Here is a 13777-nt window from a genome sequence, read left to right as displayed (position 1 = left end):
TGTATGTACATGTATATATGTATATATGTATCTATATATATATGTATATATGTATATATATATATATAGATATATGCATGTATATACATGTACATACATGTATATATATATGTATATATATACATGTATATACACCTACATACATATGTATATATGTATACATGTATATACATGTATATATACATATGTATGTGCATGTGTGTGTGTGTGTGTATATATATATATATATCTATGTGTGTGTGTGTGTGTGTGTACTTTTTGAGAGATGATTTATAATTGCACCACTGATCTTAAGTACTATCTAACATAGCCAAATTCTAGACATCTTCACCAAACCCTTCATATATATATATATATATATACACACACACATGTATATATATATATATATATATATATGTATATACATGTATATGTGTGTGTGTGTGTGTGTGTGTGTGTGTTTGAGAAATGATTTATAAATGCATCATTGATCTTAAGTACTATCTAACACAACCAATTTGTAGACATCTTTACCAAACCCTTCATATAAATAAACTTCCTTTTATCTATGAGATCATTGGGGGTGTGATAGGTGTCTATTTTAGGAGGGCTTCTCTCTCTCCCTCTCTCTCTCTCCCTCTCTCTCTCTCTCTCTCTCTCTCTCTCTCTCTCTCTCTATCTCTCTCTAATTTGGGGAGTTATTTTCTTTCTATGTAGGGGCTTCTTATTTTAGGGGGAAATCAAAGTTTACTTTTTAGGACCCATCATTCATCCACCTAAGATACACTTAAGGGGAGTGTTAGTGTAGGATTTGTTTTTACTTATGTTAGGGATATTTATTTTTTCCTACAAATTGTGGGGGCGAGAAAGCGAGATCGAGTGACTAGGACCTAATCCCACTTTTGCCAACACATTGGGAATACAAAAGAGCCTAGGGAGATAGATCACTTTGTCTACTTGTGAGAAATAGAGAGCCAAGGACTACCTCTTAGGGTTTTTATTCATCTCGTTGTAAATCATGAGAAAAATTAGGGTTTGAATGATCAACTAGACTAGGAGATAAAGAATGAAGCATAAATGAATTGGAAATTGAACAAACTTGTAGATCTAAAAATGAGATACTAAAAGAATGAAAAGGGGAAGATTTTAGATGTCTAACTAAAGCTACAAATTGAGCCAAACTGGCTATGACCATCGTGCCATGCCACTATCCCTGATGATTTGACAGAGAGTCATAATTGATAGACTATAATTCTGAGATCCTGAACCTGTATACTACCAAAACTCACTAAACAATGGAGGGACCATGGTGCCACAATATTTTACTAGGTAGGACTAGGGCTTCATGCTCCTATCCTTGACAATTTTTTACAAATTTAAGACTTTTGGGTGGTTCTAGTGTCTTTTCCTAATCTGAAACTACTTTTGGGTACTTGTTCATGCACCTGCAACTAAAAAAGGGAAGGTTTGGGTGGCTATATAGGGTTTTTCCTTATTCAAACCCCTATTTTTGTGATTTCAACCTCCACAAATAGTGGATAAAGTACTAAAAATGTGTGTGCTAGAACCTTGTGTGTATGAAAGATCCTAAAATGAAAGAAACTAGAGCTACCCTATGCATGAGAGTAAACTCTAAATGTAAATATGAATGTAATGACAATGCATCAAAACAAATATGATAAAAAATCTAAAGCATGAATTTAAATGTGCAAATTGATGTAAAGAAGCTCATACAAAGACACGTAAATAACATGAAATCATACCAATCCCCAAGGGAGAGATATTACCACGATATCTCCTATTACTTTTCAATGTCTTCAAGGCTCCTAATTGATGATGAATGTTTGATGAAATGATGTTGAATGTTTTTGAAGACTCCACATAGGCTTCTCTTTCACTACATATAAGGCTCCTTATACTCACTCCAATAGCTTTTTCCTAGATTTGATTAGATGCCTTCAAATGAAGAAAGAGAGCTCTTATGTTTGAAACCCTAGATCTTAATTTTGACTTAATTTCATCTTTAGGCCGACCTAGGAATTGAATTTTCTGCCAATATTTTGGGGTTAAGCATTATAATATCATAGAATTATGCTCCCAAAATTTCGTGAAAAAATCCAAGGACTATGTGCCCTTTCGCCACGGTCTCCAAATTTTTAGGGCCGTTAAATATGATGATATTAAAGTGAATCCCAAAGTTACAAATGATTTCAACATGTTTTGATATGCAAAATCAAGTGTTAAAGGTTGAAATAGGACATAATTAGGATTTATGATTAAATGATTTACTAGAGGAATAAAATAAAAAGGGGCACACTTAGGGTAAAGGGCCCAATTTTATAATGTGGGGAGTGATGAAAAATGACTTTAGATTCAATTAAAATAATTAATTAAATGCTTAAAGGAAATTATAATGCAAGATGCAAACACACTAAGGTGGGTGCTAAGCCAAGTGTTAAATTGTACCACCCTTGCAAGGGTGTACAATTTATGAAACTACATTTAGTGCCCACTTTGGTGGTCATATGACACTTCATTCATATGCAAGCTAAAGTAAAAAAAGAAAATCATTCATGAAAAAGGATATATCCTCAAGTTGTCAGATGAAGCCCCCAATGGAATCCATAGTACACAGTTAGGAACTGCACCCTACAAAACCATATGTTAGCTAAAATCATAAAATCGCCTAAATGCTTACTAAGGAAGGTGATGAAAATTTGACGGTAGCTATATGCCCCCCCTATTTCATCTTGCTAATTTTAGTGAGTTGAAACAGGGTATCATGTTTACCACATCTAATTCTGAAAGCAGATTGATCACAAATTCTCACAAGAAGATTTGATACAAGATCAAAAACTAATGGAGAGTCATTTGGTAAGAAACAAAACTAAGTCTCAATTCCAACACAACAAAGAGTGTGAGGATTTGAGAGCTCTCTAACACAAGATGAAATATTAAAATGGAAACAAATGCAAAGAGAAGGAAGAAGAGATAGAAACCATGAATACACACTCTGGTGATCCATGAGAAGAGGACGGGAACCATGGACATCTCACCCCTAAATCTAGGTGATCCATGGAGAGAAGGACATGGAAAAATAGCCCCCAAAGTCTATCTGGGTGATTCATGTAAGGGAGGAGAGTGAGAACACCATTAGTTCCACTCAACCTCGTGCATGTGTGTGTAAGTGAGGTTTGAAGAGCCTCATAGGATTCTATGCCCAAGTACACTACAAACTATATAGGATGTATAGTAAAAGTGTCAAGAAAGGCGTGACATCTCGCTCTAAGAGTTTGTGCTCTAGTTCCAAGAATAATCACCCTAAATAAGTGACGTCACCTCACTCTAAGAGTTTGTGCTTTGGTTCAGAGAATGACCCACTGGTCAAACGATATAGTGAACAAAAGAAATATAGTACAAAAGGAGTAGTGTGTGTGCCCCCCCCCCCCCTCTTAAGATGTCAACATAGTTTAATGTTGATATCTTAAGGAAAGTAGAAAAAGGATACCTACCTTCAACACCAAGAAGATATCCATCATGCAATAATGTCATAAATCCAAGCAATAGATGGAATACTCTTCAAGAAAGTATACGATAGTTGAAAAGAGATATCTTGCTTTACAAGTGTAAAGGAGATCCTTGGAGGAGAAGAGATCTTTGTTCAAAAGACATCTACCTTCAAGATGAGTTGTCTTAGACGAATATAACATCTTCTAGAATGAATGAATGCAAGAGTTTTGAAAAGAGTAGAGGATTGAGATGACATCAAAGAGAGATTATTTATAACAAAACCCTTCTAAAATAAGGCAAGAGATCCTCATTAGGGATATGTACATGCACAAAATAGGAGGGTTTATTATAAAAGATACTACTCAATGAAGAAAAGAAATTGATGAATGATAAAAGACTTCCAACACCGAGGAGGAGGTCCCAATTAAGGATATGTACTAAAGATCCCCATTAGGAATGCTTGTTCCAATATGAGAGAAGGAATTCAAATATGAATACACCTCTATAATCAATAAGAAATCTTTATAGAAGACACTACTTCACAAAGGGGGAATTTTAATCTTAAGAAGGAGAGATGTTTGAAATCACTCTTGCCCCCTATATATATAGGTAGAAGATATGAGATAGAAATAGGCTATTATGTTGCTTCCAAAAATATGATTACATGTGAAATTGTACCATCATGAATGACAATGAGCCCCTAGTAAGTGAGCTAGCAATGTCACATAATCATGAGCAACTTAATAGCCATTAATGTTATTTAAAGACATGATAGATTGAATTGGGTATTTGAATATGGCATGTTAAATGCTCTACTATAAGTGAGATTAAAAACATGTATAAGATGATGAATGTTAAAAATTCTTTAGAAAGAGAGAAGTTTATAGGAGAAGAATAGAACATTAAGTCATACTTCTCTTGCACACAAGAAATCTTAGGAGAGGGATAAATGTAATTCATTAGAGCCTTATTCCTAGAAAAAGGGATTTTAGAACAAGTAGAAGATAAATTCCCATAAGTGGGATTAGAAATCTCTTGATGAGATCCATAAATAGATTTGTTCATCACCAAGATTTCCTTATGAGGGGGATGTCTGTTGAAAGAAGTAGAAGATGATTTAATTGAGGTGAGGTTATCATCACTAATAAATATAGCATTCACATTGAGAGATGGTCTTTTATATGCTTTGGTGGGCTTGATGGCATGATGAAAGAATAAGTATTTGGTAGAATACTGAGACGGGGGGGGGGGGGGGGGGGGGGTGAATCAGTATATTGAATAACTAATACAAAGTTCCCAAACTCAAATTCAATCACACAAAGTAAACATATCTCAGTTAAGATCAATATTTATAAGAATACTTGACATCAACCGGTTTGACTGTTATGACAACTTAACAGTAAACAACTTCAATCATGTAAACATCAACAATTCTTAATCATAACTCAATATATTCATTTCTACTTATCATGCCTTATCAGAAGTTAATCAAATCAACAAATAATATCATAACCACAAAAGCATTCACCACTTGACATAAATGTTTATACGTGGAAAACCCAAATAGGTAAAAACCATGATGAGATGAGCCTCACAAGGATAGCTATATGAACTCTTCTGAAGTTTGCCTTGTTAGGATCCAGGCCTGTTAAAGCTTTACAATAAGTCTTGTTAAGAACTAATTCCGGTTAGGAATCACCCAGTTAAGGGATTTACAAACATGCCTTGATGAAAAGCACAATACTCTGTTAGGAGTAACCTCACTGGAGGATTTGAGAATCCAAGCTAATGGACCACCTTGTTAGAGGATTTAATGAGTAACAAAGCTTGTTAGAGATTACCCGGTTAAGGGATTTCAATTCTGCTATAATTTTTAGAAAACAACAAGTTTTTTTGATCTGTCTGAGTAGCAATACATTCGCTTGATCAGATCCTTCTAAGATTCAATCTGCCTTCACTCAAAGTGTAGATCCATTCACTAGTTTGACAACTACACACTCAACAGGTTTCTATCAATCTTGCCAACAACCTTTACAAATAACTTCATCGACCTTAAATACAAATCAATTCAGTCGGTAACACAATAAAAACCTAATTCTCATCATCGAGATTACAAACAAGTCGGTACAATCTTGACCATTAGAAATCATGACAATCTCTTCACATTCTTCAAGAAAATTCCAACCGCTCCATGATCACCGCTTCATCAGACTTTGTAACTCATCACGCATTGTGCATTAGATGCAATCCACTTTTCTCCTTCCCTAGACAATAAACAAACACACCAAAACAATTTGAACTTATCCTCATACAATGATCACACGTGTCTCCATAATTACTGCTTATTAGATAATAAACCAACAAACTTGATCGATTAGGGTTTAACAGCTGATAGGGTTTACCAATTACATTGGTTAGAAAGGTTTAACCCTTTATGCTAGTTCACTAGTTCAACTCACAAACTTTACATACCAGTTTACAACTTCTTACACAAAGCTATTTTTACCTGTTACAAGCCAATATCAAAAATAGCAATATCAACAATAAAATGAATACCATTATCAGTTCAATTGACATCAATGACAACATATCATTAATGCAATCTCTATGCAAAATTCCAACAATATCCCCCTTTGGCATTGATGGCAATACAAATATCAATGCCTCTGATTGCTGCTAAGATTGGTGAATAGGAATACTGGTTTACATTACCAAGTATTTACCTTGCTCATGTTTGTGTTCAGTGTGTCACTGGTTCACCTAATTAGACACATGATTCTTCTCCTCAATCACATAATTCTTCTCCCCCTTTGACAATAATGCCAAAGTGAAAGTAAAAAAAAGTGTAATTCTACTCTCACTATGCATCAACATCATTCTGTAACTTGATGCTTCCCTTGTGGAATACATCCACTTCTTCATCAATCCACATAAAATTCTGCAAGTGGTTCAAGGACTTATGCAATCACCATCATTCTCAACTAACTTCATGAAGAGGGACAACCCCCAATTGACTTCTAAGATATTCTAAAGTTGTCTTAGGCAGAGGTTTGGTAAGGATATCTGCAAGATGCTCTTTGGTAGAAACATGCTCCAAGATAACATCTTTACTTTGAAATTTTTCCCTCAAGAAGTGATATTTCAATTCAATGTGCTTAGTCCTTGTGTGCAAAACAGGATTTTTAGAAATGTTTATTGCACTTGTATTATCACATAAAATCATTATTGGTTCTGAGATTTCCATCTTCAAACGTTCCAAAATGTGTCTCATCCACATAGCTTGTGTGTAATTCACATAAGCTGCTACATACTCAACTTCAACAGTAGATTGTGAAGTGCAACTCTACTTTTTACTACTCCACGAAACTAGCCTTTCTCCTAGAAAAACTGCTCCATTGGTAGTACTCTTCCGGTGATCAATATTTCCTGCCCAATCAAAATCTATGTATGATTTTTGTATGCGGGAAAAGTGGGCGAATAAAACTTAATATGTGAAAATCTCCTTATGTACTAGTCCACACACACACACAAGACTTCTTGGTGCAAGCTATGGAGAAACAACGTGTTACTCAGCTTCCCAAGGTGGGTCCCATGGTTCTCTATCTCATAATGTCCCTCAAACCAATGTTTTGCTCTCAGATCACTAAGCAAAATGGTTTAGGGATGGCAAGTGTGAGAACGAGAGATGCTTTGATAGATTTTAGTATGAGATGGATGTTAAGCTATGTATGATTCTAAAATGCAATAAACTAGATGATAAGATGACAAGGTTAGTATGAATACTATCCTAGCATACTATATTCAGCCTATGATCAAGCTAAAATGATAAAGAAATTACTCTAAACATGCATATTTTGTCTAATTCCTGATCTAAAAGAGGCTAAATGATGAGCATAAAATGATATGAAAACTTGAAAGAATTTGAGCATAAGTGTAATGCTTCAAATGTAAAGGATTCTCTATATGAAAATGGAGGAGTGAGAGCTCTATTTATAGCAAAAATAGGGCAATGGATGGTCAGGATTGAAAGATTGAATCAAGGGTTGAGTTTGAAAGTTGGGGATCCATGTTTGTAATTGGCACCAATGAAATGGTGACAAGTGTCAACATAAGATTGGGTTGAAAGAAGGGGTTGGAGACATTGAATGCCTAAGAAGACCTCATGGTTATCTTGAGGCTAAGGGTCAAGCCTAAGTTAGGATTACCCACTGGATTAGGAGTTAATCCAAGGATAAACCTTTGTGCAAATGATTAAGAGATAATCATGGTCAAAGCATTAAAGGCCTTATGAGACCCTTGGGTTGGGTAGAGGTTGAGTCAAAACAAATGTTTTAACCATGTAGGAGGGTTTGGGTTAACCATTAATGGTTATTGGAGACTTTGTGGATTAAGTGGTTGAATGTTGGAAGCTTTCAAAGGTTATCAAAGACTTTGAAACATTTAGTGGTTGAAGGTTGAAAGCCTTTAATGGTCATCAAAGACTTTGAGGCTTTGAGAAGTGACCTCCCTTTGCTTAGGGATGTGACAAAGTTTAGAAGAGGGGTTAGGTTAATTAGAAGCGATTAGAAGACTCTAGAAGGGATTAGAAAGGGGTTTGGGATTTTGCAAGTGGATGGGGGGGATAATAGGATTTAATTGATTTAAATGATTTGATTCAATTTGGTTGCAATTTGGAGAAATTAAATAAATTAGATTTATTTAATTTAAGATAACCATTTAATTAAATTTGAATTTAATTAAAAGTGGATAGGGAGATTTAATTGAATAAAAATGATTTATTCATTAAATGGTATAGTGAATTTTATTTAAATAAATTGAGTAATTTACTTAATAAAATAGAAGATTGTGGATAATTTAATTAAATTGGATTTATTTAAATAGGGAAATGAACATAAAATATTCATTTAGGAATATGGTCATTTTTATACGTCTACATTTTGCCCCTCTTTGAAGTGACGTGTGTGCACATGTTATTTCAAAGAAAATGATGTGTTTTTGTGATTTTATGATCAAATGCAATTTTTTTGTGTCGCTCTTATGATTTGCCAGTCATGCCCCAGATTTGATTTGATGCGTGATGCTTCAGATTTGATATTTGATGGTGATGCCCCCTTGGGAGATGAATCAATATTTTATTTTTATTTTTTTTTGAAAATTTTTGTTTTAATTTGATGAAGTGTATATGATGTGTATGATTTCGTGCATGTATAATGTGTGTAAATTGATTCATCTCCTGATAAGTTACAAATGTTTTGGTATAGGGGAGACCGCGACCATATTATAGGTCTATTTGGCTAACCCTAATTTCATTTTCCTCCTATAAAAAGGGAAAAGGGCTTGATTTAGAATCATTTGTGTTTTGTTGACTTTGGAGAAAGAGAATTTTCTCTGGAGAGAAAATGTCGATTCCTTATCATAGACACCGATTCGAGCGCGTTCGGAGGTATCGGAGACCTGTAGCGCGTGGACCACCAGTAAGTCAACATTTTTGACCCTTTTTTGACTTTTCATTTTGTCATTTTTAGTCATTTTTTGAATTTCAAAGTTTGGGTTTTTCGGTTTAGCACATCTAGGGCTTAGTTTAGCGCATACAAAGTTTAGAGTAGCGCATCGAGTTCAAATTTAGGGGTCACGTCTGAAAAAGTTAGGCTAGCGCATAAAATTATTAGGTTAGCGCGTGCAGGTAGAATAGCGCATGGAAAGAGTCAAGTAGCGTGTCAGGGTAATTAGTTAGCGCGTAGGATAGACCTAGCGCATTAGGGTCACAGGGGTTCGCATAGGGAAGGGGGTTTAGCATGTAAGTTTAACCTAGCGCATAGGGCCAAATAGGTAGCGCCTAGGAGAGATAGATTAGCGCGTAGATAGAGTCTAGCGCATAGGATAGATAGATTAGCGAGTAGGAGAGATAGCCTAGCGCATGGTAGGTTTTTAGCGCATTGAATAACTGTTTTAGTGCATCTGAAAAATTTTGCAGAATTGGTCGATTTGAAAATTTGTTTTGTTTGCCTATCGTGTTTTGATGAATTTATCCAATATGAGTGTTTGTATAACTTGTTTTGATTTGTGATTTTCCAAGTTATGTATAGATATCAATCTATTGTATTGATCAGAATATGATGAATTTGCGTGGTCTATTTCAAGTTCAATGTGTGTGAAAGCCTGAGTTGTATTACAAGCCGATATGGGTTGGAAACTTGAGTTGTTTTACAACCTGATATGGGTGGGAAACTTGAGTTGTTTTACAAGTTTATGTGATTGTGGAGACTTGAGTTGTTTTACAAGTTTTGATATGGTTTTTGAGAACTTGAGTTGTTTTACAAGTTTGATATGAAATGATAGGATTTTGAACTTTGATATAGATGAGCAAAATGTTTCATGTTGTTGATGTGAATTTGATTTTGATATCTTTGTTTTTGATGTGGAAACTGATATTGGATTTGTTTTTCTTGTTGACAGGAGCGATTGGACATGGTACAGTCAAGGGAGAGATTCCCCAGACCGTGGACACTAATACCGCGTTTGTCGCAGGCCAACTTGGATATTATTGAGAGATGTGGATTGACCTCTCTCTTGGATATGCCTCGGTTCACTGTGAATCGAGGGCTGTTGACAGCATTGGCAGAGAGGTGGCATAGTGACACGAACACCTTCCATTTTGCTACGGGAGAGATGATAGTTACACCGGAGGACTGTTACCAAATTTTGCGCATTCTTGTGGTAGGGGCACTACTACCTTATGAGCAGTCAGAGGAGGGTGGTACAGAGGCACTACGCCACATATTTCAGGATGATACAGTTTGTGGGTATGAGATCCCCTGGCAGGAGTTTTTGGATCTGGACTATGCACCACTGCCATCCGTACTAGCAGGTTTCATTGGAGGATTCCTTTGTCCTAATCGTAGGTTAAAGGGATTCTTAATGGGATGGGGGTTAGTTTTGGAGGAGATGGTCACACAAGGCTGGAGGTTTGCATGGGGGTCACCGATGCTGGCTCATCTATACAGGAGTCTGCATGAGGTAGTATACCTTGGTTATGGCAGTTTGTCAGCTGGCGTGATGTTGTTATGGGTATGGTGTTGGGAGCATATTCCAGCAGCAAGGCCATTGGCAGATAGGGACAGGCCCGTAGGTGTAGCATATGCCTACGAATATAGAGGTCTAGTTGTCCAGCGTAAGCTGGACAAATTAGAGCATTGGAGGAGGGTTTTGGACGATATTGATATGGTCACCTGGCGACCGTATACAGGCTACGAGGTGTGGGCTGAGGATGGGGTGGAGATGCCCTTTATATTTATGATGAGGTACCTGATTGGGAGGACCCCATTCATTATAGAGAGATTCCTAGTGACCCGAGTTTTGAGGCAGTTCGGGCTCCAACAGGGTATTCCGCAGGGAGCGTGCCTTTATGCACGACAGCAGCAGGATATAGCAGATTGGGGGCCGACTATTGATAGTGCGGTGGTGATAGAGGAGTTTGTGGGGTTGGCTGGACAGATATGGGACTATGCCTCGAAGATCCAGGATGCAGGCATGACAGATGAGTTCGCCTGTTTGTTTGCTGCGCGAGCGGTGGCCAGGATCTCTGACCCGGAGGAGATGAGGCCAGCGTTTGATTCAGATGAGGAGGAGGGAGATGGGGGAGATGATGGAGATGATGGGGATGATAGAGGAGGAGGAGGTAGAGGAGCCAGAGGGAGGCGAGGAGATAGAGGGAGGAGAGGTGTGGATAGAGCTTTTAGACAGGGGAGGATAGACAGGGGGAGAGGAGGATTGGCTATCGGAGCTGGTGGAGAGGGGAGAGTGGGGGAGGTGTTAGCGAGCATACAGAGAGAAATGGCAAGTGGTCCCATGAGAGACACCCTTAGAGAGTTGGCGCTGAGAGCGCAGGAGGTGGAGTATTATAGGCAGCATTATGAGGCTGTAGTACCCAGGGATTGGTGAGTACAAAGTTTTGCTCAGTCGAGATCCAGCCGATCTCAAGCTACTGGGTCACGGTCTGAGAGCCGAGGGGTGATGGGGCCACCAAGACAGGACCCTCTTAGAGATCCAGGGATAGGTGCATCTGGAGCGAGACCATCTCCATCAGGAGATAGTCATACTTGAGAGACATGGTCTCTGTTGTAGTTTTGTTGAGCATTGTATTCTTTGTACTAGACACAGTTTTTGACACATTTGTACATTTTGATCAGTTTTGAGATATATATGGCACCATTTTGATCATGTGATGTGTATATGGATGCATGTTTATGTGAGCTACTTCCTTTCTTTGTGATGATGTAATGTTTACATAGATGATATAATGTGCGATGCAGGATGTATGCTTTTATATGCTGTGAGATGTATCTTGAAAATGAGATGTATGATTTGATATGCCACTTAATGTAATACGATATGTAATGATGTTAAAATGATATGCAAACATGCTTAAATGATATGCAATGATGTTTAAATGATATGCAATGATGTTTAAATGATATGTAACTACTGGTAAAATGATCTGCAACTAATTATAAAATGATATGCAACTAATTATTTTTGGAGCATCCCTCATTCTGTATTTGCCATCTGATAGAACCATATGTTTGCTTTCTTTATAGATATCATCACTGAGCATTGATTTTTTTAGGATATGTTGAAAATTTATACAAGCATAATGGTATAATTGAACCATAATGACCTGAGTAAAATTTACATGATATTTGATTTTGCAAGATAGCACAAGCGTCAAGGTATAATTGAACTAGGACGACCTGAGTGCGTATTGCGTAAACAGACAAGATTAGATCATTTATATGCGTGAAATGGAATAAGGCCTTCAGTGATATGTGATGTATCACATCTCGAGGCAAATATTCACATAGTATAAGTGATCGCCTCCTAGACAGAAGACTAAAAAAATATTGGAGTTTCTCCATGATCTCTAGCTGTGAAGCATTTAGTGAGACAAGGAAGAGAATCCAAAAAAATCAAAATGAAAAACTAGTCAATACTTTATGCAAGAATGCAACATCTAGTACTTTAGAAAATTATCCATCCTTGATATTTGTGTGAATTGTTTTTATTTTGGTTGTTGTGATGAAGCGTAGTGTTGTTTGTTGGATGTCATGCTTCTGATTTTTGTGATATTTTGTGATGTTTGGAATGTTTGCAAGTTTTTGAACCAATTAATGCCCCTAGCTGAGTGTGCCTCTGGATATGATTATGTACAATGATTTCCAAGCCATGGTGGAATGCGGTAAGAGGATAGATACAGATGGATAACCCAGGATAGTGACTACGCTAAGTATGTCCTAAATGGATATATGCTAAGTGTTGGGCGATGGCTGATAGTGTTTTAATGGATAAAATGACATGGAGATAGATAGAGGAGCCGTTCTTTCACAAGGGCGCCTGTTTACTAGGTTTTCACCATTTGTTTTTATTGTACTCTATATTTTTGCTTTTTCTAGATTTTTTGATTTTTTTGTTTGTTTTTGGCTTTTTCCGTGCACTAAGCTACTTTAAGTATAGTACTTCTTCAGATGAATGCTGTTAGTTGGGTCGTCGAGCACATTGCCTTCAGAATTTGTTAGCTGATAGGCACTTGATCCATAGACTGATATGATGACATAGGGACCCAACCAGTTAGGTTCAAATTTCTCTTTCTTTTCTCGATCTTGCTGATTTCTTGGATTTTCTTTGAGGACTAGGTCACCAACCTTGAAGTTGCGGGGAATGACCTTGTGATTGTAGCTCCTGCACATGCATTGCTGATATGCTTTGAGATGAGTATAAGCATGTTGGCATCTTTCATCTAATAGTTCCAGTTCTTGTAGTCGGTTAACTTGATATTCTTCATCTGGGATTAGACCTTTCAAAGAGACTCTGAGAGATGGAATTTCTACCTCTAGGGGTAAAATGGCTTCTGATCCATATACCAATGACTATGGTGTTGCCCCTGTAGGTGTGCGGATGCTGGTCCTGTATGCCCAAAGTGTTGGATTGAGTTTTACATGCCAATCTTTGCCTACATCATTTACTGTTTTCTTTAGGATTTTCAGTAATGTCTTGTTAGATGCTTCTGCTTGACCATTTCCCTGTGGGTAATATGGTGTAGAGAACCTATGTTGGATTTTGAATTTTTCACATAATTCCTATACATCTTAGTTTTTGAAAGGTCGTCCATTATCTGTGATGATTGAACTTGGAATACCATATCTATAGATCAAATAATTTAGGATAAAAGAGGCAATTTGTTTCCCGGTTACTGTGGTCAAGGGAACTACTTCTATCCATTTAGTAAAGT

The sequence above is a fragment of the Cryptomeria japonica genome, chromosome 5 (assembly GCF_030272615.1).
Source record: "Cryptomeria japonica chromosome 5, Sugi_1.0, whole genome shotgun sequence".
NCBI lineage: Eukaryota > Viridiplantae > Streptophyta > Pinopsida > Cupressales > Cupressaceae > Cryptomeria > Cryptomeria japonica.
The sequence above is the reverse complement of the archived record's forward strand: the minus strand, read 5'-3'. Positions refer to the sequence as shown.